This window comes from Emydura macquarii, unplaced genomic scaffold (genome assembly GCF_026122565.2).
Source record: "Emydura macquarii macquarii isolate MOO-44397 ecotype Brisbane River unplaced genomic scaffold, CSIRO-AGI_Emac_v2 contig_312, whole genome shotgun sequence".
NCBI classification, from domain to species: domain Eukaryota; kingdom Metazoa; phylum Chordata; order Testudines; family Chelidae; genus Emydura; species Emydura macquarii.
The window spans coordinates 8,765,357-8,789,827 of record NW_027130449.1 but is presented as its reverse complement, the minus strand read 5'-3'; the positions used below and the strand labels follow the sequence as shown (position 1 = coordinate 8,789,827).

General features: G+C 42.1%; 1 long non-coding RNA gene across 1 annotated transcript in view; it reads right to left on the bottom strand.

The window, feature by feature from the left end:
* The window catches only part of LOC137164120 (uncharacterized), a 123,752-nt gene that overhangs the window by 31,506 nt on the left and 67,775 nt on the right, over positions 1–24,471 (bottom strand). Inside the window, exon 4 of the long non-coding RNA XR_010922950.1 lies at positions 9,222–9,308. This is a non-coding gene — a long non-coding RNA (uncharacterized lncRNA). The remainder of the gene's footprint in view (positions 1–9,221; positions 9,309–24,471) is intronic.

Genomic DNA, 24,471 nt, shown 5'->3' with positions numbered 1-24,471 from the left:
TCTAAACAATGGCAAACCATGCTATGAGATTTCTAAATGCCACAAGTGGCCAGGACGCTGGCTTTTGACCTCCTCCAAAATATAGAGCCATTAGCACCCTACTGACGGAGACAAGTAGCACCCCTGCTAAATCACCAAACACACTCCCTGCAACGCCTTATGTCTCTCCTTTCCAAGGACTGGTTGGATCTATCTCTGCCTGGTCTATGAGATCTGAGGAGAAGAGAGCACAAAGTAGCGAGGCCACATGCATGTTGACAAAACCAACGGAAAGGATCTATTCTGTCAGTGGCTATATTATATGCTGAGCAGGAGAAAGATTTGAGGTTAGGGTCGTTTCTGCTCTGAAGTCTTCAGTCGAAGGATACACGGAAAAGCAAGGCAGCACACCAAACACTTGCTTGTGAGCTGTAAAATCTTACATATCAAGTTTATAAGCTTTAGCGCTGCCGTGGAGCCTCCGGAGCCTAGCAAACCCACACATCTGCCCTCCCCCCTCAGCTCACCCAGTGGTAAAGGAATCTAGGTGGAATGCCTTTACACAGAGAGCAGCTCATGCAGGGACTACACAATACAGGGAAGAAACAGAAGCAAGTCTGACTAAAGGATCAGGCAAGCATTGGAAGGAAAATAATATTGGGCTGTCTGCTATGACATCTAACTCTGCAAAATGCCTACATGGACCCCTATCTTCCTTGTCTTAAAATATCCTCTTCCTTTCCAGAGCTTTAATGCTCTATATCCTATGTCATTCTCTCTTTTAATACCTAACTTCTCCTTTTTAATGGCATTTCTTTCATTCTGCTGCTGCATGTATATTTACTGGCAACAGAGAAAAATCAATAAAGCAGAAGGAAATGATTTGGCCGTGTTCTGAAGTGTTAAAATGATTCTGGTTTAACTGAGCCCCATTGTTTTAAACATTATTGCAGCTAAGTGACTCAGCCTGAATTTTCAAAAAGCAACCAGTGATTTCGGGTGGCTCAGATTTTAGGTATCCAACCTACACTCTCTGAAGGAACCAGATATTCAGGAAGTGTTGGGTACCAACTCTGGGAATAGAAGGCCTCTCTAAATTGTGTCATGCTAGAGTCCCAAAACGTGAGCCATCCAAAATCATTGGGCACGTGTGAAAGTTTCGCTCTGTGATGCTGTCAGGTGCCCCTAGCTCTAGACAAGACTACAGCAATAAAATAATTAAATGCAACAAAAATGCATATAAAATATCGCATTACAATTTTAACAGCAAAGACTCAAAGTGAGCTTAACAACAAACACCATTAACCGAGCGCACTTCAGTCAGTCAGTCTTACTGTAAATTATTACCAGTTAATATTTATTTTGCAGTAGCATCTAGAGCTCTCAATTTGTATTGGGACCACATACAAAGGCACAATCTTTTTGACCTTATCAGAAGACTCCGTTCCAGTTCTGTGAAATGAATTGGTTTTGACAAAAAGGTATTTTCCAATGGAAAATTTCTGACCAGCTCTACTAAGTACAATATAAGTACTCCTGGTCTCCGTTTCTATGGTGGGGGGTGCGAGGTTTGTGAAAGGAAATGATTAGTACTCTCATAGAATGCGGCGCCGTTTCTGGCCCTGATATTGCAATCTGTTTGGAGCACGTGTAAGGTTCTGCCTGTGTGGCTCAGACTGCAGGGCTGGGTCATCAACAGGAGGATAAGACACCTGCTGGAGCTCTCTGGATGTCTGGGAGCTGAAGGTCTGTGGTATTGTGCTAAATCCCGGGCAAGATCACAACTGCCAGGAGCAGAGCTGTACTTGTAAAACCAGACTGCACGGCCCAAGCATTTACCGTGGTTGTAGTCGGTAAGGGCAACTTTTTAAAGTCTCCGTTGATTTTTTTGGTGCCGGACTTTTCAGGTGCCCCACTTGAGATGCCTGGAGGCTGGTTTTCAAATGCTCTGGGCCTCCCCTGCTCCAGCTGACTTCTGAATGTTCATACTGCCCTCATTGCTCCCCCTGACTCCCAAGTGCCCAGAGCTGTTGAACAGCAGGACCCGGGTCTCTCAGGCAAAAATCAGAGGCACGTAAAACTGGATAGAACTTTTGAAAATTTAGACCCGAAGCCTGACTGTCCCACAATTACTCTCAGAGAAAATCAACTTGAATACAAACAACGGGGCAAGTTCTAGCCTGTTGAAAAATGCCCCTTAAATCAAAGTGTAATAATGATGCAGAAAAAACCTCGTTGTACGCCCATATTCTGGTGGGCGGCACGCCATCCTCTGCAGATCTCCCTCCAGCCTGCACACATTATTTATGCCAGGAGTGTGAATAATATGCACAGGAGGGGTGATTAATTGCTACTGGAGGGTCAAGGGGCGTACACACACAAATATGCAAGCCCATGCCTTTCCTAACGCTTATGCACCTCCATGCCTTCCGTTGCAAAGATCCTGTGAAATGTGTGCACGCTCTCTGTTTTAAGGCAACCATGATCAGGGTGGGAAAACATCTGCCCACAAACTCTCTCATGTGGGGTTCCTGTTTTATTGGCAGAAGCATAGATCCACATGGTAGTCATAATGTAACCCATTGTGTGCGTAACTGCAAATAGGTTAAATCAATAAAACAGTGAAACTCTTCAGTTCTTGTATCAAATACCATCCATATCTAATGCTTCCAGGATGCCTTCTGATCCCAGAAGGTCCGGCTTATTTGATGCCTTCACTCCCTGGGCATCCAAAAATGCTTCCCAAAGGAGAAAGGGCCAAGATATTAGTTTTCTTTTATAAAATATTTGTGGGAATTTAGTGCTGATGACAGGTGCCGAGTTGACCAGCTTCAGAGCCCAGAGTTCTCAGCACAGGCAAGCTTCCTTCAGAGTGTATCTCAACCCTGACCTCAGGGGGTCATTTGTAGGGATGTGAGGGGAATTCCGCTTAGCGTCTATGATGAGATTGCCAACAAGAAGGCCAATTAACGCTGACTATATTGGCAAGCTGGACTGAGACCACCAAACTGTTCCAATGTGTCACACAACAGCCATCAGATGGAAACAATTTCAAGGCCAGATCTTCAGCTGGCGTAACCTGACGTAATTCCACAGAAGTCACGGGGAGCGATGCTGACTTACAACAACGGTCTGGATTCAAACCAACCACCAAGAGTTGTAAGGCCCTATTTTCCATACCAACCTCCACCCTTCCAGGCCTTCCAGTAGGTTTTTATTTTGTGCACATTGGCACGGGAGAGCCTGCTGGACTTTGAGTCAATACCAAAGCCAACGTTGGCAAAAACTTTAAAAAGAATAATGATGGGCTAAAGAAAAAAGCACCCATAAAAACTAAATTAAAAAATCCCTCCTCACTTAGCATTAGACATAAGACTTGGACGCTGAGTTCTGTTCACAGAAAAACAGCCGTTTCTTAAGGCAGTTTTTTATGTCACAAAGTTCTCCTGGGATTTGGGGTTTCATACACATCGTTACTCAAAGTCATGATGACCTCAAAATTCTGTGCAACTCCAGAAGAGTTACAGAATGTCAGAAGGGCAAACATACTAGAATGCACCATATTGGTAGGTATGTGTGTGTAGACATATGTATGCAGGACCAGCTGAGATGGAGGCAGAGAGGAATATGATCTGTAATGCAGGGGGACAACTCATCTCACATCTGCTTAGTAGAACAAGCTGAAAAAAAGGTAATTATTTTTCCATGAACGATTTTGAATTCCCCCCCCCAAAATATTTCCATAAAAATGTTTCAGATTTTACACAAAAAAACCAATCCAGCTGAACACCACTTTTCGCTCTTTTGGTTCTCTCCTTTTCTCTCTCTCACTCTTTCCCCCCCGTGGCAAAGTGAAAAGTAGGGGGAGGAAGAGGCAAGAAAGAAGTGTGGCGGGCAAAATGGGAAAAGATTTGGTTTTCAAAAACCAAACATTTTTCAGTTTTTAACGGACAAGCCCAATCAATTTTTTTTTTTTTTAAAGTTTTCAATCAAAAAACGTCAACCATCTTTACTCCTAGAAGCCTGGTATACAAACTGAACGGAAGAGGAAAAGAATGCAATTCGGCTGCAGCTACATGAAAAAAAAACCCTCTGTTCTGATTAACTGGACCACAAGCCCTCAAGAGCAAGGGACTGTCTTTATCACTGTCTTTTGTACTGAACACAGAAATAAGAATAATAATTGATGACAGGTGGACCATTTCCAATGGTGAGCTCGCTGCCTGGAGTTTTAGGGGGGTGTATGTCAGATATTCAGATCCGGGGGGAGGGCAAGATTTATTATTTGTATATTATTTGGATTGCAGTCACAGCCAGAGCCCATTGTGCTAAGTGCAGTACAAACGTAGAACAGGTGTCTAGAGGCCAAAGTGTCTAGAAAAGCCTCAGCACACACTCAGCACACATGCCTACCAAGACAGGACTCTGTGGAGTTACAATCCGATTTATACATTCAGATCTTCAGGGTGCTACTCTTGATCATTAAGAAAGAGGACTTTAAAAAAAAAAAAAAAAAAAAAGAAATGGAGCTTGGAAAAAGCATTCCTGACAGAAAGCGGTGTGGGGAGGGGGAAAGAACACCCTCCTTGAGAAACACTCAGGTAAAAGTGGTGTCAAATGATTTGCCAATAGCTCCTCTCATTCGGGGTACAAAAGGGCTCCCAAAAAAAGACCACACAATAAAAGGAACGCCTGTCTGAAGTACTATGTTTTGCACATTGTTAAACTGAAGCAATCTGTTCTAGTGGACCCTTTTCAAAGAGGCCATTTCTGTGTGAAAAAGCCAGTTGTGTGGAGCTGGAAGGCATACAGCTGTAGACAGCTGTGGGGCTGGTACTGTTACAGAATCATTTTAAGAGTGAATTCTGGCATGCCGACGGGAGGCCCAAGAAGGGTTGATCGGCTGGAAAGTACAGTTTGCTTCTGTATTCACTGGGATGCATTCACCTTCCTTAGCTGCTCAATTTAACGAATAGGGAGCTTGTTGAAGCTAAATTAGTCAGAACTGGATCTATTTTTTTTTTAAATAAATCATTCTAATTTTTGTTTTGCAAAAAAAAAAAAAAAAAAAATCCCTCGGGTGACCTCTCTCTCCTGGCAAGTTCCCAAATCATTCCAAGGATTCTACTGCATTGTCAGGATTGCCATGCGGATGGTCTGAATAAATCCACAACTCCCAAGTGCTTAAGGAAAATTCTGCAGCTCCATGTGTTTCTAAATCGTTCCACACTTCCCTCTGAGGACAAGCCAATACCAAAAGGGTGCATCTGTTCTGTACGCTTGCACTTTCCAACACTGTAAAGCCACACACATTGCTATTATTAATTCTTGATATTACGGTAGTGGATAGAACCCCAGCTGAGATCAGGGCCCAGCAGAGCAGCAAAATGAGCAGGGAGCCACGGGCCAGGATCTGGTCCACCACGTCAAAAATGCTTATTTGTACAAAACCAGAAGGGTTCTTTAACCCTTACGAAGCCAGCTACTTCCAGTGAGGACAGTCACCTGGTGCCTGGCTAATTAAAGTAAACCAGGGCGGTAGTGGTGCTGTGTTGAAGGACGGCTGTGTGTGGCTGTTGGGATGGTTGAAGACTATTGTGGGGAACAAACGTCAACTCAAATCCCCTTCCCCCTGCTGAAGGCAACTAATCCTCAGATGCGCTGCAGTGCCAATGTAATGCCACACTCATGGCGGGTCACTGGCACAGAGATCAAACCTGATCCTCCGAATCTGATCTAAAAGCAGCTGCCTCTCTATCTGAGCTAAGTGACCCAGTATTGTTGTAGCCATTTTGGTCCCAGGATATTAGACAGATAAGCTTGTCTCTCTAAAAGACCCAGTCGGGTAGCCACAGAAGTAGGAGACTCATCGACATCTCAACATGGTCCAGCTACCACTAGATGGGAGGACAGATCGCCACACGGAACAAGTGAGAGTAACTCGCTTCACTTTGTTGCTGGCTTCTGAATTGTCTGTGAGGCTCAGGACAGGAAAGAATTAACATGGAGCTGGTAGCCATGTGTGTGAACACCATCCACCCGGGGTTGAGGCATCTTCAGTGATGAAGGGGGTGGGGAGGAGACAAGTGAAGAGCTTACCAAGATGGGAAGGAAGGAGGAGTGAGGAAAGAATTAGGTCCATATTACAGATGATGCTGGAAGGACAGAGTTATAGAAATTAATTTATTTCCCCTGCATTTGGAGGGTTAATGGGATTGATGCTTGCATCTTCCCAGAAAACATGCTGAAAACTTAGCCCAAGGCATGTTCAACAGTTTGTTTGCTAGTAAAACAATGCAATTTGGTTTTTGTTGGGTGGTGGTTGTTGTAGTTAAGTGGAACCTCATGGGAATGCTGTAAAATTCAGCCCACAAAAGCAACGTGTGTCATTCTAATGCTGCTCCTGCATTAGCAAAGTGTTTGTTTTTAAATGCACTTTTTATTGTTTTCATTGTTTGCACATTAAATGCAAGGTCAATGGGCAAAGCAGTTCATGAAGTTGTGCATCAAAATTCAAGTCTCATTCTCGAAAGAACTTGCAGCAAACACGGAAGTGTAAGACAGAACCAAGGTTCCTTCTCACAGACGGTAAAAATAACGATACTGATTCTCACTGCTTTGAACCTTCTGTAGTTATTTATAGCAAGGCAAAGGGAAGGTTAAAATTCTACCAGTGGTTAAAGCGGGTAAAGAATTCTGCATCGATAGCACATTACATCCACTTTGCACATATGTATGTGTTAACTAGAACGTTTTCCAATGAAAAAGCTTTTTTCCCCATCTAACAGCCTTCTTTGAAAAAACTAAATATCGCATGAAAATGTGCTAACAATCAAAATGATTTGTTCCTCCACAACATTTTCCAGGATCTTTTTAAACAAATATTTTACAGCAAGTTTTATCGAACTTTTGTTCAAAATGGGATGGGTTAGTGAACATTTTCATTTATCGCAAGGAGTGCCTCTCTTATTTTTGGTAAACAACAAAATTCAGAAAATGATTTCAATAAAAAATGGGTAAACATATTACAAAATAATTGAATGAAAGATGGATAATGGGTCTGTTCTGAATCCTGTGAAATGTAAACAACCTCAATACTTGGAAATGTTTCAGAACCCACTTTTTAAAAACTCTCTCTAATGACAACACAAAGGACAAAGTAATGAAGCATCAGGCCCTGAGGTTTATTTCAAGCTTTAAGTACTGGATTCCAACATGGAAAACCTGGAAAGCTATAACAAAAAGCTGACCAGAGATAAGTCTTGTAGCTAGAGCAGGGTCACTGAATCAAGAGATATGGATTCTATTCCTGGCTCCACCACTAGCTTGATGTTCAACCTCATACATGTCTCTTCACCTCTCTATGCTTCAGTTTCTGCATCTATAAAATGGGAATACTAATTTATGGAAGAGGGTGAGGTGGTTCTTTGGTGCTTGAAATGTGTTTTGAGGTCCTACAATGGAAGGCAGTAGAAAACTACAAGGAATTTTTATTATTAGATTTGTATAGCTGATTTCTTCCCAAAGCACTTTACAATCTTTGCAAGTCCATTGGGATGCAAGGTACTATGGCATGTCATGACCCCAGTGGAGTGTAACATGGCAGCCATTTGAAGGCACAGAGTAGCTAGCAAGACCTATACAACATTTATTTAGGATAGAAAATGAAGACGAATGCTATATCCAATTGGAAAAGGGGAATTTAGATAGGAACTACGTCACCTTCCAAAACCAAAACCTTATTATGATGACAAGTATCATGGCACAAGTGGTCAAGATGTCAGTTTCAACAGAAAAATGGCTCTTCAGACAGCTGCATCAATGGGAATAGCGCCACCTACTGAATCATAACTCTTCATGGGGCAGTAAAGAGTAATTTAATGGTAAACGTGCCGTTTACAATAAAGCATCGCTAAATGCACCAGCTGTTTGTGGTGTGAATACAAAGTGGGATACAAAGATATCAATGCAGCTATACAGAGTATGAGCAAAAGATATAAAATCTCTGGATTTTTAATTGGACCTATGTCAGTAGGGTCTTTCCTAGGAGACTTCTTAGTTATGTAATAAGTTCATCACATTCTTAGTTAAGTAAAGGTCAGAGTCACTGGGATTTTGGGGGGCTAGAACAAACTATGGCCCTGCATTCCTTCACACCTCATGAAATCCCATCTCCAGGTGTCAAACAAATAAGGAAAGCTGCCTACTGCAACAATTCTGAAGCAATTGTAAATGTTTTATTGCATACATCCATGAAACTGCAGTTTGAGCGAATACTGTCCAGCGAGCGCAGAGAGTTACAAACCTTCTTTTAAGAAAGACACGCAGATGTGGTTGGGCAAACGTTTCTGGTTAAATCAGAATTGCATTAATGAGCTGCTGTTTGTACAGCACACTGGAGTAAAGCACTGGAGGTGAAATTCACTCCTGTGCAGAGAGCCAACAAAGGCCTGTGTAGTTGGATCTCTTAAATCCCATCTAAGCACTTAAAAGAAGGGTTAAATGGGACATGAATATGCACATAGACACACCTCTTATTATTTATTATTATGAAATCACCAACCACCACTGCTACTGCATACCCAGCCTACTAGCTATGCATTGGAGGTACTGACTCCTCTATGCCTATGTTTTAGCTGCTACAAACTAAAGCAAGATTACTCTCGTGGTTAGGATGCTAAGCCTGGGAGAGTCAGGAGACCTAGATTTATTACTCTGCTCCACCACTGACTTCCTGTGGGACCTTAACCAAGTCCCTTATAGGTGCTCTGTGCCTCAGTTGCCCACCTGTAAAAGGAGGCGAATAGCACTTCCCTGCCTCCCAGGGGGGATTATGAGACTAAATACATTCAAGATTTTGAGGTGCTCAGGTAACATGGTAATAGGGGTCATTCACGGTACCTAAGATAAACTTAGCCCCTGCCCCCCCCCAGGTCCAATGTCAGATGACTGCTTCTCACAGCAAGAGTTTGAATGACATGGAAATAAGGCTGCCTGCAATCAAAAAGCTCCTCCACTGATGTGAATTAGTATCACTTCATCGATATCAGGAGAACCAGGCAGACTTATAGCAGCTGAGGATGTGACCCAGAGCATAACTATTGAAAGCTTTTGCAAATCCCAGTGCGCCATTCTCTACCTCGAATTCAGTCAGCTTGCAGCCTGAAGTTAAGATTTCCATGATGTTGAAGCCCCACAGTGGAATGAACTGACATGCGCAAACGTTCCAGACTGAATCTTACCTGCAGTCCTTGCAGAAGGGCTCATCTCCTCTGGGAGTCCCACGTTCATGAGGATGTAACAGGTCCCTCAGGTGTAAAATCCGTATCCTAAAAGAATCATTTACATTAAATGTACCAAAAGGTTAAGCAAGACTTGAGAAGAGTTACTACTAATCCAGAGCTTACAAAAATATACGCATATGCATGACTTTAAACAGATGAGTAGCCCCATCACATTCAACAGAGCTATCCACATGCTTCATATATTTTAAGGATGGAAGGAACCACTAGATTTATCTAGTCTGACTTCCTGTATAATACAGACTATAGAATGTCACTCAGTTACCCCTGTATTGAGCCCAGTAACTGGTGTTTGACTAAAGAGCATACATTCCAGAAAGGAATCTAATCTTGAAGAGACGGAGATTCCACCACTTTCCTTGGTAGTTTATTGCACTGGTTAATCACCCTCACAATTAAAAAAAATTGTGACTTATTTCACATTTGAGTTTGTCTGGCTTTAACTTCCAGCTGCTGGTTCTTGTTATGGGTTTCTCAGCTAGGTTAAACAGCCCTTTTAGACACTGGTATTTTCTCCCAGTGAGGATAATTATACACTAATCAAGTTACCTTCCATGTTCTGTTTGATCAACTAAACAGATTAAGCTTCTTAAGTCTCTCACTGCAAGGTATTTTTTCCAGATCTCAAATAAATTTTGTGTCTCTTCTGTGCACCCTCTTCAGTTTTTCATTATCTTTTAAAAGGTATATACAGTAGAATTGGACGTAGTGCTTGAATTAAGAATGGATTCAAGTTTTTGCAATATTGGGATCTTAATCTGACGTTCCAAGGAAGCTGAATTTTCCAGAATGGATTCACCTTATTAAACTTTAAATATCTTTAAGTCTAGAGATGATCATCATTGGAGGTGAACAAATAACACACAACAATTTCCTCATGAGACAGATTTTCTTTTCCTTTAAATGCCTTTTATTGAAATATATTTATTGAATCTCTGTTATGTGGATTTTGAATACTCCAAGTTTGAGGTGTGTTGCTCAGTTGCTAAGATAAACCATTATACATGCAGGTGTGTGGCACCCTTTACAAGCCTCCTAAAGTGGTTGGTCTACAGAAGGGATAACAACCTATTACTAATGCGAGTTAATGGAATTATTCCTTTAGCTCAAACGTTAGAGGTCCTGGGTTCAAATCCTCATGATTATCGAGTGTAGAATAGTCTTCACACAAGCATGTCTGCTGAAAATATTTTAACGAGTGCATTTTAAACCTGGTTGCTGTAAACACGTGTTTTCCCTGAACTTTTTTGCCAGTAAAACATCATCAGCATGAACATTCACAGAAAAACTAAGACAAAAGAGTCACAGAAGCAGCCAAAGCAAATGCACTGCAAAATTTGCAGAAAGTTGTGTGTGCTACGCACCACGTATTAAGCTTGTTGTCTTCTGGCACCAAGGAGCTAATATTTTCTGTCTGTACGTGTTACATTTATATTCATTTCCTTGCAGGAACATTCAATACCAAGTTCAGACTATAATTTATATTCTGTTTGGACATTCTTCATACTTCTGTATATTTTTCCAGTAAATATTTAATTTATCATACAGTATAAAATACCACCCCACTTCTTACGTTATAAATTGGTACTTTGATTAAAAAGTAGGTCTAGAATGTTCCATGGGGGAGGTCCAATGTTTCAGTCTCAAAGCTTTGGTTGTGTTTCAGGTTTCTGTTGACACCCCAAGAGTGACAATAAAGTCAATGGTGAGAAAAAAACCCAGAAGATCAATATCTACATTGATTCATAGACTCTGAAGGCCAGAAAAGACCACTGTGATTATCTGTGATTGTCTGACCTCCTGCATAACACGGGCTTCCTCAAAATAATTTCTGTTTGAACAAAAACAGATCTTTTAGAAAAAACTTCCAATCTCGCTTTAAAAACAGTCAGTGACGGAGAATCCAACACAACCATGGATAAGTTGTTCCAATGGTTAATTACCCTCACTGTTAAAATTTACGCCACAGCACCTTCCTTGATGGTAAGGAATTCTAAACATGTTAGACCTGATTCCGAGCACATCTCCCTTTGAGAACTAAAAGGAAACGGTTGTTATGTGTTAAGTGTTTAGGGTGATTCTGCCACCACGCAGTGATGACAAGAGATGAATAATACTCAGAACACGGAGGAAAAGATAGCGCTGTGAGTAGACTACTGTGTTTATTCAGTATCTTTCCATGAGCTCAGAGCAACATGTGTGCATGTCTGGGGCTGTACCAGAGAGTGTTCACATCCAAATGATTCCCACTGAACTCACAACCAATGGTCTGTCTGCTGAGAAAGATCAGCTGGGGAGCACAGACTCTGTCTACATTAAGGATCAGGTCCTGAGAATTGGCCGTGTTGTACCTGGTGCAACTCAAAGATGGGAGAGGGAGCAGTTCAGGCTACTCTGTTTTAGGACTGTGGCCCCCATGGGACATTCTGGCAGCTGGGAAATGGCTAGAGACTTTATCTCCTTGAACAGTGCCTCTTTTTCCACCAACATGCTGTCTTCCCCAGAGGCTGCAAAGTTGGGGCAAGGGGAGAGGGGCAAAGGCCTAGGACTGGACTATTTGCCTATGTATTTGTGGCAGAAGTGTTCATGCGACTAACCTAAAACGTCAGGAGTTACTCAGTCAGGGAGCAGAAACCCAGCCACGTGATTCAAGTTCAAGACAGTGCAAACAGAATCTCATCCCAGAAGGTGAAGAACACAGTCAACTTCCATTCTGGAGCGCTTAGCAGATCCACAAAGATACTTAGGCACCTAAGTCACAGTTTTAGGCTCCACTGCAATCCACAAAACTCCTGTTCAGTTGCTATCTAACCCTGTAGGCGCCTAAGTTTCAGCCTCTTGGCATAGATGCTGCTCCCTCATTGCAGGCATTTGGACACCTATTTCCCTCCTAAGCCCCAGCACACTCAACAAACCAAGGGAAGAAAGACAGAGGAGCCTATCTTTCCTGGGGAGCTCGATCTAGTAGGTGTGTGCAGAGGCTACCAATTAGCTCAAGCCCTTATGAATTAGGAGCAGCAGCAATTCAAAGCAAAAGTGGCTCTGAACAGCTCATCACAGAATCAAATCACAGACTGTAGGCCGGAAGGAAACTTGAGAGGTCATCTAGTTCAGTCCCCTGCAATTAGGGCAGGACTAAGTATTATCTAGACCATCCTTGACAGGTGTTAGTCTAACCTGCTCTTAAAAATCTCCAACTGTGGAGATTCCACAAGCTCCCTAGTCAATTTATTCCAGTGCTTAACTACCCTGACAGTTAGGAAGTTTTTCCTAATGTCCAACCTAAATCTCCCTTGCTGCAATTTAAGCCCATAGACTTTAAGGTCAGAAGGGACCAATATGATCCTCTAGTCTGACCTCCTGTACCATGCAGGCCACAGAACCTCACCCATACACTCCTGTAATAGACCCCTGACCTATGACTGAGTTATTAAAGTCCTCAGATCACGGTTTAAAGACATTAAGATACCGAGAATCCACCAGCAAGTGAGCCATGCCCCATGCTACAGAGGAAGACAAAAACTGCCAGAGCTTTTTGCCAATCTGTCCTGGGGGAAAATTCCTTCCTGACCCCAAATACGGCGATCAGCTAAACCTGAGCATGTGGGCAAGACTCACCAGCCAGACACTCAAGAAAGAATTTTCTGTAATAACTCAGAAGCCACCTCATCAAACGTCCCAGCATAGCCCATTGGCGTATCTACCTCTACTAGTCAAAGATCAATCAATTGCCAAAATAGGCTGTCTCATCATACCATCCACTCCATAAATTTATCAAGCTCAGAACTTAACTCCTCTGATGGTTAGAAACCTGCATCTAATTTCAAGTCTAAACTTCCTGATGGCCAGTTTCTATCCATTCGTTCTTGTGTCCACATTGGTGCTAAACTTAAATAATTCCTCTCCCTCCCTTGTATTTATCCCTCTGATGTATTTATAGAGAGCATCATATCTCCCCTTAACCTTTGTTTGGTTAGGCTAAACAAGCCAAGTTCTTTGAGTCTCCCCTCATAAGGCAGTTTTTCCATTCCACGGATCATCCTAGTAGCCCTTCTCTGCACCTATTCCAATTTGAACTCATCTTTCTTAAACATGGGGGACCAGAACTGCACACACTATTCCAGATGAGGTCTCACTTGCGCCTTGTATAACAGTACTAACACCTCCCTATCTCTACTGGTAATACCTCGTCTGATACATCCAAGGACCTCAATAGCTTTTTTCACGGCCACATCACATTGGCAGCTCATAGTCATCCTGTGATCAACCAATATGCCCAGGTACTTCTCCTCTGTCACTTCCAATTGATGCGTCCTCAGCTTATAGCAGTAATTCTTGTTATTAGTCCCTAAATGCATGACCTTGCACTTTCCACTATTAAATTCCATCCTATTTCTATTACTCCAGTTTACAAGGTCATCCAGATCTTCCTGTAGGATATCCCGATCCTTCTCTATATTGGCAATACCTCCCAACTTTGTATCATCCACACACTTGATTAGCACATTCCCACTTTTTGTGCCATGGTCAGTAATAAAAAGGTGAAATAAGATTGTTCCCAAGACCGATCCCTGAGGAACTCCACTAGTAACCTCCTTCCAGCCTGACAGTTCACCTTTCATTATGACCCATTGTAGTCTCCCCTTTAACCAGTTCCTTATCCACCTTTCAATTTTCATATTAATCCCCATCTTTTCCAATTTAACTAATAATTCCCCATGTGGAACCGTATCAAATGCCTTACTGAAATCTAGGTAAATTAGATTCACTGCATTCCCTTTGACTAAAAAGTTTGTTATCTTCTCAAAAAAGGAGATCAGATTGGTCTGACATGATCTACCTTTTGTAAAGCCATGTTGTATTTTATCCTAATTACTGTTAATCTCGATGTCCTTAACTACTTTCTCTTTCAAAATTTTTTCCAAGACCTTGCATACTACTGAGGTCAAATTAACAGGTCTGTAGTTACCTGGATCACTTTTTTCCCCTTTCTTAAAAATAGTAACTATGTTACGTCCCCTCTCGGTTTTCTCTTCTCCAGACTAAACAAACCCAATTTTTTAATCTTCCTTCATGTTTTCTAGATCTTTAATAATTTTTGTTGATCCTCTCTGGACTTTCTACAATTTGTCCACATTTTTCCTGAAATGTGGCACCCAGAACTGGACACAATACTCCAGCTGAGGCGTAATCAGCACAGAGAGGAAGAATTATTTCTCATGTCTTGCTTACAACACTCCTGCCAATACATAACAAAATAGTTTTGCGGGTTTTTTTTGCAACAGCGTGACACTGTTGACTCATATTTATCTTGTGATCCATTATGACCCACACATCCCTTTCCGCAGTACTTCTTCCTAGGCAGTCATTTCTAGAGCTCTGCAAATCTGCAGATATCCACGGGCCATTTTTTGAAGGTCATGGATCAGATGCAGATGGTTACAGAGGTCATGGACTCTGAGACTTTCCAGGAACCCCTAGGACTTTTGGGGTAGGGATGGAGCAGCTGTCAGCCCTGCAGCCATCACAGAGCAGCTGACTGACTGGCCAGCCCCAGGGCCACCATGGAGCAGTTCATCGGGACCCCTGTGGGTGGTCGCTGATCATCTGTTTGGCCACAGCCTGGGTGGAACAGCTGATCAGCGGTAGAGGGGAGGGAGGGCTGGCCACCAATCAGCTGCTTGGCGGCCGCGGGGCTGCTGCTGAAGGCGTTGATGCAGATAGAGATGAAATAAGGAGTGCGGCTTCTGGGTCGGATACAGGTTTATTTTGGCGGATGCGTATCGGATGCAGATCCACAATTTCGTATTCACGCAGGGCTCTAGACATTTCCCATTTTGTGTGTGTGCAACTGATTGTTCCTTCCCGAGCAAAATATTTTGCATTTGTCCTTATTGAATTTCAATCCTATTTACTTCAGACCATTTCTCCACTTTGTCCAGATCATTTTGAATTTTAATCCTATCCTCTAAAGCACTTGCAACCCCTTCCAGCTTGGTATTGTTTGCAAACTTTATAAGTGAACTCTTTATGCCATTATTTAAGTCATTGATGAAGACATTGAACAGAACTGGACCTAGAACTGATCCCTGCAGGACCCCACTCAATATGCCCTTCCAACTGGACTATGAAACACTGATAACTACTCTGTGGGAACGGTTTTCCAACTAGTTACGCACTCCCCTTATAGTAGCTCCATCTATGTTGTATTTCCTAATTTGTTTATGAGACGGGCATGTGAGACATTATCAAAAGCCTTACTGAAGTCAAGATATACCACATCTACCACTTCCCTCCATCCAAAAGGCTTGTTAGCCTGTCACAGAAAGCCACCACGTTGGTTTGACATGATTTGTTCTTGACAAATCCATGCTGACTGTTACTTATCACCTTGTTATCGTCTAGGTGTTTGCAAATTGATTGCTTAATTATTTGCTCCATTATCTTTCCAGGTACTGAAGTTAAGCTGACTGGTCTGTAATTCTATGAGTTGTCCTTATTCCCCTTTTTATAGAATGGCACTATATCTAATGAATAGGCCAGAAGTTGCTCTTATAAACCACTTGCTGAATAATTTAGGATAACAAACTAAATCAGTAAAAATCAAAGTCTGTTCCCAGATAATTTGCAAACATAACTCCATCCTATGCATTTTTCTCTGCAGGAAGGTCACCTCATGCTACTCAAAGTGTCCCATCTCCCCTGTCAATCCTGATTTTCTTTTGATTCGGTGGCCTTCCTCCTTCTGGCATTTCTAGCGGGCAAGTTTGGATGTGCTTGGGTAGGATTCAATACTACAAGGGAGTTGAGCAACTGCAAGCTGCTTCCTCTGCCCCCCTCCTCTGCAGCTCAACAGGAGGTAAACAAAAAATTTCCAGGAGGTTGACCTGTGTCATCAAGATTGGCAGGGTTCAGGCAGCTTCAGTCCTCATCGAGATCCACCAGTGAAAATCAGAAGCTTCCTTTCCATGCTGCAGCTTAAATAGAAGCTATGAGCAATCTCTGGGTCAGACCATGTAGTGTTAGCCCTGGGAAAGAACTTGGAGGGTGTTACTCATATTATTAGTGTGTGAGCACTCCTCACGGTTCCAATTGTGATCGGGGTCCCATTCTACTAGGTGCTGTACAGATAGGCCCCTGCTTCAATCAGCTTGCAATTTAAATCGACAGGATGGAAGGGGAACAGAGGATGGGAAGGGAAACAGACACAAAGAGGAGACATGACTTACCCGACTCACACAGCAAGTCAGTGTCAGAGCCAGGACGAGAATTCTTACCCTTGGCCCTGATCAATGAAAGCACTTAACCATGTGTGTGACTTTAAACATGAGCATAGTGCCATGGACTTCAAATGCTCCACTGGATTAGAGCCTATCTACACATCACCATTCAGCTCTTCCTTTTGAAACCACTTCTCAAAAGCACCAGCAAGGGGGGCTAAAGTATAACATTCTGGTCTGAATCCAGATTTCAAAAGAGCCCTCAGTTCGGAAGTGATCGGATCAAGGTTTTAAAGGTCAGGCCCACTTGAGTCACTGCAAAAAAAGCCTCAATTTGTTGTGTATCTTGTTTTCAACGTTGTGAGTCATTTCCCTTGACTTGCTTTCGCCTTCAGCTCTATTTCACTCTATTTTTATAGAATATCTCGTCCTAAAACAATTTAAAATCTTTCTCTAGGGGGAGCCAAGGAGAGGAACGGTGCCATAAGACATCTCCCAGCTCTCCATCTTCCCCATCTCCTCTGCCCGTAGTTTACAAACAGGTCAGCAATTCTACATTACATGTAACATATTTGCACAAGGTGGTTTGGGTCCCCTCCATTGGCTGGTCCAAAGAGAGAATAAAAGTCTATTACACCTACCGGCAAGTGAAACTAACACCAATAGTTAATGGAGTTAACACCAAGCGTGTGCCAACAGTAGATACTTTATATTCAAGACATGGGCCCTATCCCATAATGCTTATAAATCTAAAGGTCTCATTTGCTACTCTCCACCAATGGCTATGATATTCCTCTGACTTGTGTGTTACAAAACATTATGAAGATTGTACTTTATTATTTTCAGCTCCCTTGTCTCTCTCGGAATCTCATCTCCATTTGCCACAACCTGGCGGAGTGAATCTTAACTAGACTTTAGATGCTCACTTTTTTTCCCCCCTTTTTTTGAATTCCTCTACTTGACATGAGGGTTAAGATTTGTTTTTACACTGTACACATGCTGCAATCATCTCATCTCTTGACTTCTTTCTGCATGCATCTCAATTCCCCATCACCCTCCTTCAGACTTTCATTTCATTCTTCCTTTGGATTTATTGAAAATGATAAATTTTCTTGTTTACTAAAGTTTTCTATGAACATTCTCAGCCACTTTAGCTTTCACACTACCAACCAGAAAAAACACCAACTGTTTAGACTCTTTGGCATTTGGCTACCCTTAATACAACCAGGGTAATAGACTTCAGCACTCAGCAATGCTCTTGTATGTCCTTTTTATGAACAAAGAACCCTGTTCCTTACTAATTTACACTTAACTTCTCCTTACATGAGTTCCCTGAGCTCCTTTCATTTCTACCTTATTTCTACCAAGCTTGTCATTTTCCAGTGGGTATGGTTCAACAGCTTTTATTTTATTTTATTATATCCAGCCCAATCTTCTTCTAATATCATCCCCGCTGTGTTACATTTTTCTTCCATCCACCTTCAAGTTGCTGCTCTTGGTTTCTAGACTAGACACAGTTGTCTTACTGAAGATAGGGCAGAATTTTCAGCATTTGCATTTCCTTTATACATCCTGATTTTCAATGTCCAGCCAAACTGGGCTGTGATTCCTATTCAGTGTAATTTTGAACTTGGATAAGGATTTTGACCAAAATAGAAACACGGGAATTGGGTGTGAGACAGTGTTCCATCTAGGACTGTCTCACAGTAGCCAGCACCAGCTGCTTCAGAGGAAGGTACAAGAAAAGCCTGTATTTATGGAATAACCTGCTCATTCTGTTTTAGAATCCTACAGTTTCTAAAGTTGAATGCCTAAACTTTGGGACCAAGGCCCCAATTCAAGAAAGCACTTAAACACATGCCAAGTGCTTTCCCAAATAGAGACGCTATTCTGAATCAAGGGCAAAATTCAGTTTAACCCAATCCTCAGCAGTCCTGAACATCCTCAGCCCCATTTAAAGTTGCTGATACTCAGAACCTCTGAGAATCAGATCAAGATGATTTTGGTCTCTAAATATGAATTTAAGTGTAGGACTCTAAGGCACTTCTGAAGATTGGGCTGAACTGAATTTTGCCCTGATCCTTTACTAAGGCTTCCAAGCATCACTAGCCTTAGTGAAGGATCAGGGTCGCCTTGTGCTAGGTGCTGTACAAATGTAATAAAATGCAGAGCGGGGTGAAAATTGTCAAAAAGTGGTACCATGAAATATAGAAAACTGATGTTAAAATCTATCTATCAGGTAATAATCTGTAACAAGAATACAGCAGGACATTACACTTCCATATGGATTCTTTTTTACTGAAGAACATCCAAAGCAATGAGTTATAGAAACTGACCAGGAGTAAAACTTGTGACATGAGGCGGTCTAACTTTGAAAGAGTTGTGTGTTAGTGGTAGGCGGTGTTTTGACATCACAGCCATCAGAAACTGGTAGAGAATTATTTACCGTTAGCATGCCTGCAGCTAAAGTATTGGCTTCCATTTAATCAATGGAAATGTTAGTTCTTTGCATACCTTGCATTCTTGGAGTAATACAATTCTGTATCAATAGCTGTTCCCATTGCTTGATTTATGAAAATTGCTACAATGTGCTGCATTCATTAGGCTTATTGGATCAAAAAAGAGGGAAAAAATAAATATAGTCAATTTTTAAGCCCAGAGAGATCAGTTATTTCCATCTGACATGTCAAGCTGCAGTTCTTACTGAAGTTGTCTGCATCCTAAATGTGACAATTTTATTTTAGAAGGTGATGATGTTTTGAGGATTTGTTGCAACCTCTGGACAAAGTCATGGCTGATTTGCTCTCCAACATTCTTTGGATTTCGTAATATGTCAATACATCACATTAAAGCAAGTTTTTTTTATAAAAGGAGAAAAAAAAGCAAAAGGTCCCTTCCTTTTTAAGTACGAGTAATCTACCCAAATCCTACTGAGACATACAAAGAAACGCCAGCAATTTTCCTTTTCATAAAATGCGGACTTTCTTTAAACACTTCCTCCCTGCATTTTCAAAGCATGATTCTATGAAATGAAGGGGAAATGACACCCTTAGTCATTGAAAAGGAGATTATGTAAAACTGGTTGGAGAAGCCAGCCGTGTTAATGCAAATACAAGTATGAGCTTATTCATAAGTAGCTATTGTACTAGAAGTACATGTGTTTCCTAGATGTGCAGTCTACTTAAAATTGTGCACCATGTAAACGTCGGACATTTTTAACGATATCCTCTCCTGTTGATCATATTTTTGTTTTTCATATGCTTTAGAATTTTTTTAAGGCGGCATGGGTCTGATTGTCCATTGTGCTGAGCACTCACCTACAACTGAACTCCATGGGAGCAGTGGGCAGCTCTGAAAATCTGACCTTGAGTGAACTTTGTGCTCCCAAAGATGCTGGGTAGACATCTGTCAGAGGGACCTGATTCTCCTCTCATTTATAGCCTGCGTCTGCCATGTGCTGACAGCAACTACTGTCCTGACAAGTGTTGAGCACCTTTAATGCCTGTTGTTTCTGACAGGAGTCTGCACTTCCCAGGCATCTTGCAAGATTGAACCCTTCTACTGGTTTTGCAATAGTGTAACTCCACTGAGTTCACTGCACATAAGCCCTGATTCAGCAAACCCGCTTAGCATGTTTTTAAGTTTAAGCATATGTTTTAGTCCCATTTTGAAGTTGCTGATTTAAGCACATGTTGAATTGGAGCCTTAATCTTGATTTACACCATTTTAAGTGAGATCAGAGTCACATCCTAGAGCTTGGACTTTAGTAGCAAAGAACAAGGTAGAGTTATCTCAAGCACTGACTTTCAATTGTAGACCAAACCTTCTTCAGTGCCTCAGAGGCCATGTACAAAAAAGGCAGATTACAGTAGCAAAACTGGTGTCCAAAAAAACCTAGCTAATATCCTCAACCAAGGCTGAAGAACTGAGTCTTTTGTTGGTGGATAACCTGGACTTACTGGGGAAGGAATAGGTACTGTAACTCCTAGCTCACACTTTATACTCTGTATATGTGCTAAGTAAGACACTGTGCATATGCTAAGTTTGTTTTTAAAGGGCAACTGGCACTCCTTTTGATTCTAGTACTTGTTAATCTTCTTGGCTTTCAATGGAACTTCCTTGGGGGTGAGAGGAAATGTGTGGTCTTCACTGTGTGTTTTACTTTTGATATTTGGAGAAACCCTAATTAATCTTCATTATGTGGGGCCTTTTGAAATCAGTGCCTATTCTGAACACCCTTCCTGTTCAGGTCTGGTCCAGATGAGTTCTTAGCTCATTCTACAAGACCCCAAGGTCTTATCATCTGAAGGCTGCTCAGCATTTTGATGAGGAAATGATTATAAATTCTTTGTACTTAGGTCTACTTACTCATTTGGCAGCTGTTGCTAGTCATAACACTTTTTTTTTTTTAGGATTGGATTTTTCGGATTGGATTTTAGGATTGGATTTCTTCTGACTAGTACGCTCTATAATATATATATATATATATTTTGTAAGCTCAAGTTAAAGAGGGAAGATTTCATTTCACAAAACTGACCTCTCAGGCATTTCCAGGAAAAGCCTTACAATTTTATTTTTGAATATTATCTTCAAAAGTTTTAAGTTAGAGACTCAATGTCCCTGGCAGGAGTTCCTGCATCTGTGCTAGCCCCAATAGCGGGACCATATATTAATAGATTTTAAAGCCAACAGGGATCATTATGATCATCTAGTGTGATATGTTGCATAACACAGACCATATTGCCAGTACAAACACCTTCATTGTTAATAAATATTCTTCTCAGCATTGGTTAGAAAGTAGGGACTCTGGGGAATTGGCAAAAATGTCCATGATTCCCCCCCAAATTTTCATCAAAATTTATTTTTTGTTGAAATTATCTAGCCATCTCTAGTTTACATCTTTGATCATTCAGAGCTACAGCTTCAATGGAGCCATTCTTGGCCTACATGATGGGCCAGGACAGCTAAAGGTGATGGCTCTACTCTGCCACTCTCCCAGGCATACTCTCTATCCTAGAATTAACACAAAAGGAATTTACCAGGATCTGGTCCTAAGAAGACACACCTGGTTTCATAAATACCCAAGGAGTGGAAATACAGATTTCCAAAGAGTGAATTACTTTGCTTTGGAGATCCATTTCCCACTGGACAAGAGCACATTAGATCTTTGTCTGAAACCTTTGTTCTAAAGGGTCACATTTCTAAATGTTTGTCTAATGCTCTGAATATAACTTGATATGCATCCTGTACCAAAAAAAAAAAAAAAAAAGAGAGCGAGCTTGCTAAATATAGATGTCTGCTTACTTTTAAAAAAATGTATTTACTAGTTTGATGGAACTGTGGCAAGAAAACTTAACTTACTCCCCCTCGTTTCATTCTTTAATCTATCAGAAGAATTATGAAATGTTTTAAAAGATCAAACACTGAGATTCTTCACAAAGGTTGTCACAATGAATTCATTTGCAGATCTTTTATCCCTTCTTCCCCGCTGTGCTGAAGTAATGTTGACTATTTTTTTCTCTCTCTCTCTCTCTGTAAAGATCCAGTTGAAAAGATTGTTGCAAGGACTCATTCTCCCACTTTCTTCTCACCTGGCACCAACATGTACTGGAAACAAAAATGCACTTGTTGATACCTGAGGGTATGTCTACAATGCAGAATGAAGTCGGTTTTCTTTCAATCAACTCTCACCCACCGAATTTTAGAAGTCGCAGGAGCGTGATCACCCCACGCTCCTTGTGCCGGGCTCTTGCATCCCCACTCATCACGCTTGGATCAACATTCAAAGCAGTGCATCGTGGGTAGTTATCTCACAGTGCAACTAGCCGCAGAGACTTTTGGGAAGCTTGTCGTTCTCCCATGATGCAACATGCTCCCTTCCCCTCCCTTCTTGTCCCAAACAAACTGCAAACGCTTTTTCGCACTGTTTTTCTATGCCGCGCGTACACCGTTGCCGGAGAGACATGGAGCCCACTTACTGCACTATCACTGTGAGCATCACAAATACCTCACGGCTTATTCTGCAATATTTTCAAAGGCAAGAGAGGAGCCGCAGCACGGAAAATAGTGCTGTTACTGAGGCCGCCCTGCTACAAGCCATAGAGCAGAACAATTCCTGTTTGCTGCAGGCTGTCACGCATCATCTTCAGTCCATGGAGCGCCGACTCTGGTCCCGGGAAACAAGCACAGATTGGTGGGATCGCATCTTTATGAAGGTATGGGCTGATGAGCAGTGGCTGCAGAACTTCCGTATGCGAAAGGCCACTTTCTTTGAACTTTGCATGGAGCTGTCCCCAGCCTTAAAGCACGTGAATACTCGTTTGAGACCAGCTCTGACAGTGGAGAAGCGAGTGGACATCGCTCTGTAGAAGCTGGAAACCCCAGACTGCTACCGGTCAGTTGGGAATCAATTCGGCATTGGTAAATCCACCGTTGCAGCTGCTGTGATGCAAGTGTGCAGGGCCATCAATAGGCTTCTGCTAAAAAGGGTCGTGACTTTGGGAAACGTGAAGTACATAGTGGATGGGTTTGCTGCAATGGGGCTCCCAAACTGGAGTGGGGGGCAATAGATGGCACACATATCCCTATCCTAGCATCTGACCACCTTGCCAGAGAGTACATAAACCGGAAGGGATAGTTCTCAATGGTGTTGCAGGCCCTAGTGGACCACAGGGGACATTTCACCAACATCAATGTGGGGTGGTCTGGAAAGGTGCATGACGCATGCATCTTTAGGAACTGAGGTCTGTTCAGTAAGATGCAGGTGGGCACTTTCTTCCCTGACCAAAAAACAAACACTGGGGATGTGGAAATGCCAACAGTGATCCTGGGGGATCCTGCCTACCGCTAGTTCCCTTGGCTAATGAAGCCCTACACCAGGCACCTGGACAGCGAGAAGGAGCATTTCAATAACAGGCTCAGAAAGCGCAGAATGGTGGTGGAATGTGCATTTGGCCATTTAAAAGCCAGGTGGAGATGTCTGCTTACTAGGCTTGACATCAGTGAAAACAACATCCCATCAGTTATATGTGCGTGCTGTGTGCTCCATAATTTGTGTGAAACACAGGGGTAAAAGCTCCGCCAGGGTTGGGCCGTGGAGGCTGATAGGCTGGCTGCAAATTTTGAGCAGACAGATTCCAGAGTTACGCTCTGGGTCAACCGTGGAGCGCTTCGACTTCGGGAAGCATTGAAAAACTTGTTTTGCAATGAACTGCAGTAATGTATGCCTGTGCTGTGCCTTTATTTCCCATCCCTCATCCTCGCTTCAGCAGCCGCCCCTCCCCTTTTCTCCCCACCCAAATTATGAATGAAGACAGAGATATTTTTTAATGCTACAAAGTTTGATTTGTGACCTGTTTTAAAAGGGGGAACGGAGGATAATATACATTGTAAAGTGTCACTGTGCAAGTAACTGTGGTTGCGTGCACTTCTTGCATCCCTTTTGCTTGCCTCCACCTGGGTGGAGTGCAGCATGTACTACACCCAGCTTAGTCTCCTAGACCACTCGGTGGTGGGGACTAATAACAAAACATATTTTAAGGGGGCGACGTAAGCAGTGTTAAGTCGACCTCCATTGCCAATGTAGACCAGGCCTGAGTGTTCTTGCATTGTTCAAATGTGATCTCATAAAAGAAGTCTTTGAAAAGGTGGGATATGATATATTAGAGTGGACAGAAAGGAACGGCATGCTGCCCAAATTCCTCTCTTTCACTAATAGCAGTGTCTTTGTTCTTGGAGATCAGATAGTTTTTATTGTTTGGATGTCTGACTAGTACCAATCAACACATTTCTTAAACACTCTTAAACAGCTGTTTAGAATGCTACAGGGTTCTAACTCGTTTGGATTAATTAAAAGGTTTTGAAATGAACAAAACCTCACTGTGTAAACACAGAAAGAATTAACTGATAAAATATTTCTTGTTACTGTGTTTCCCATCACAATGGTAGATTTTTTTCCCTGTAACTTTTAA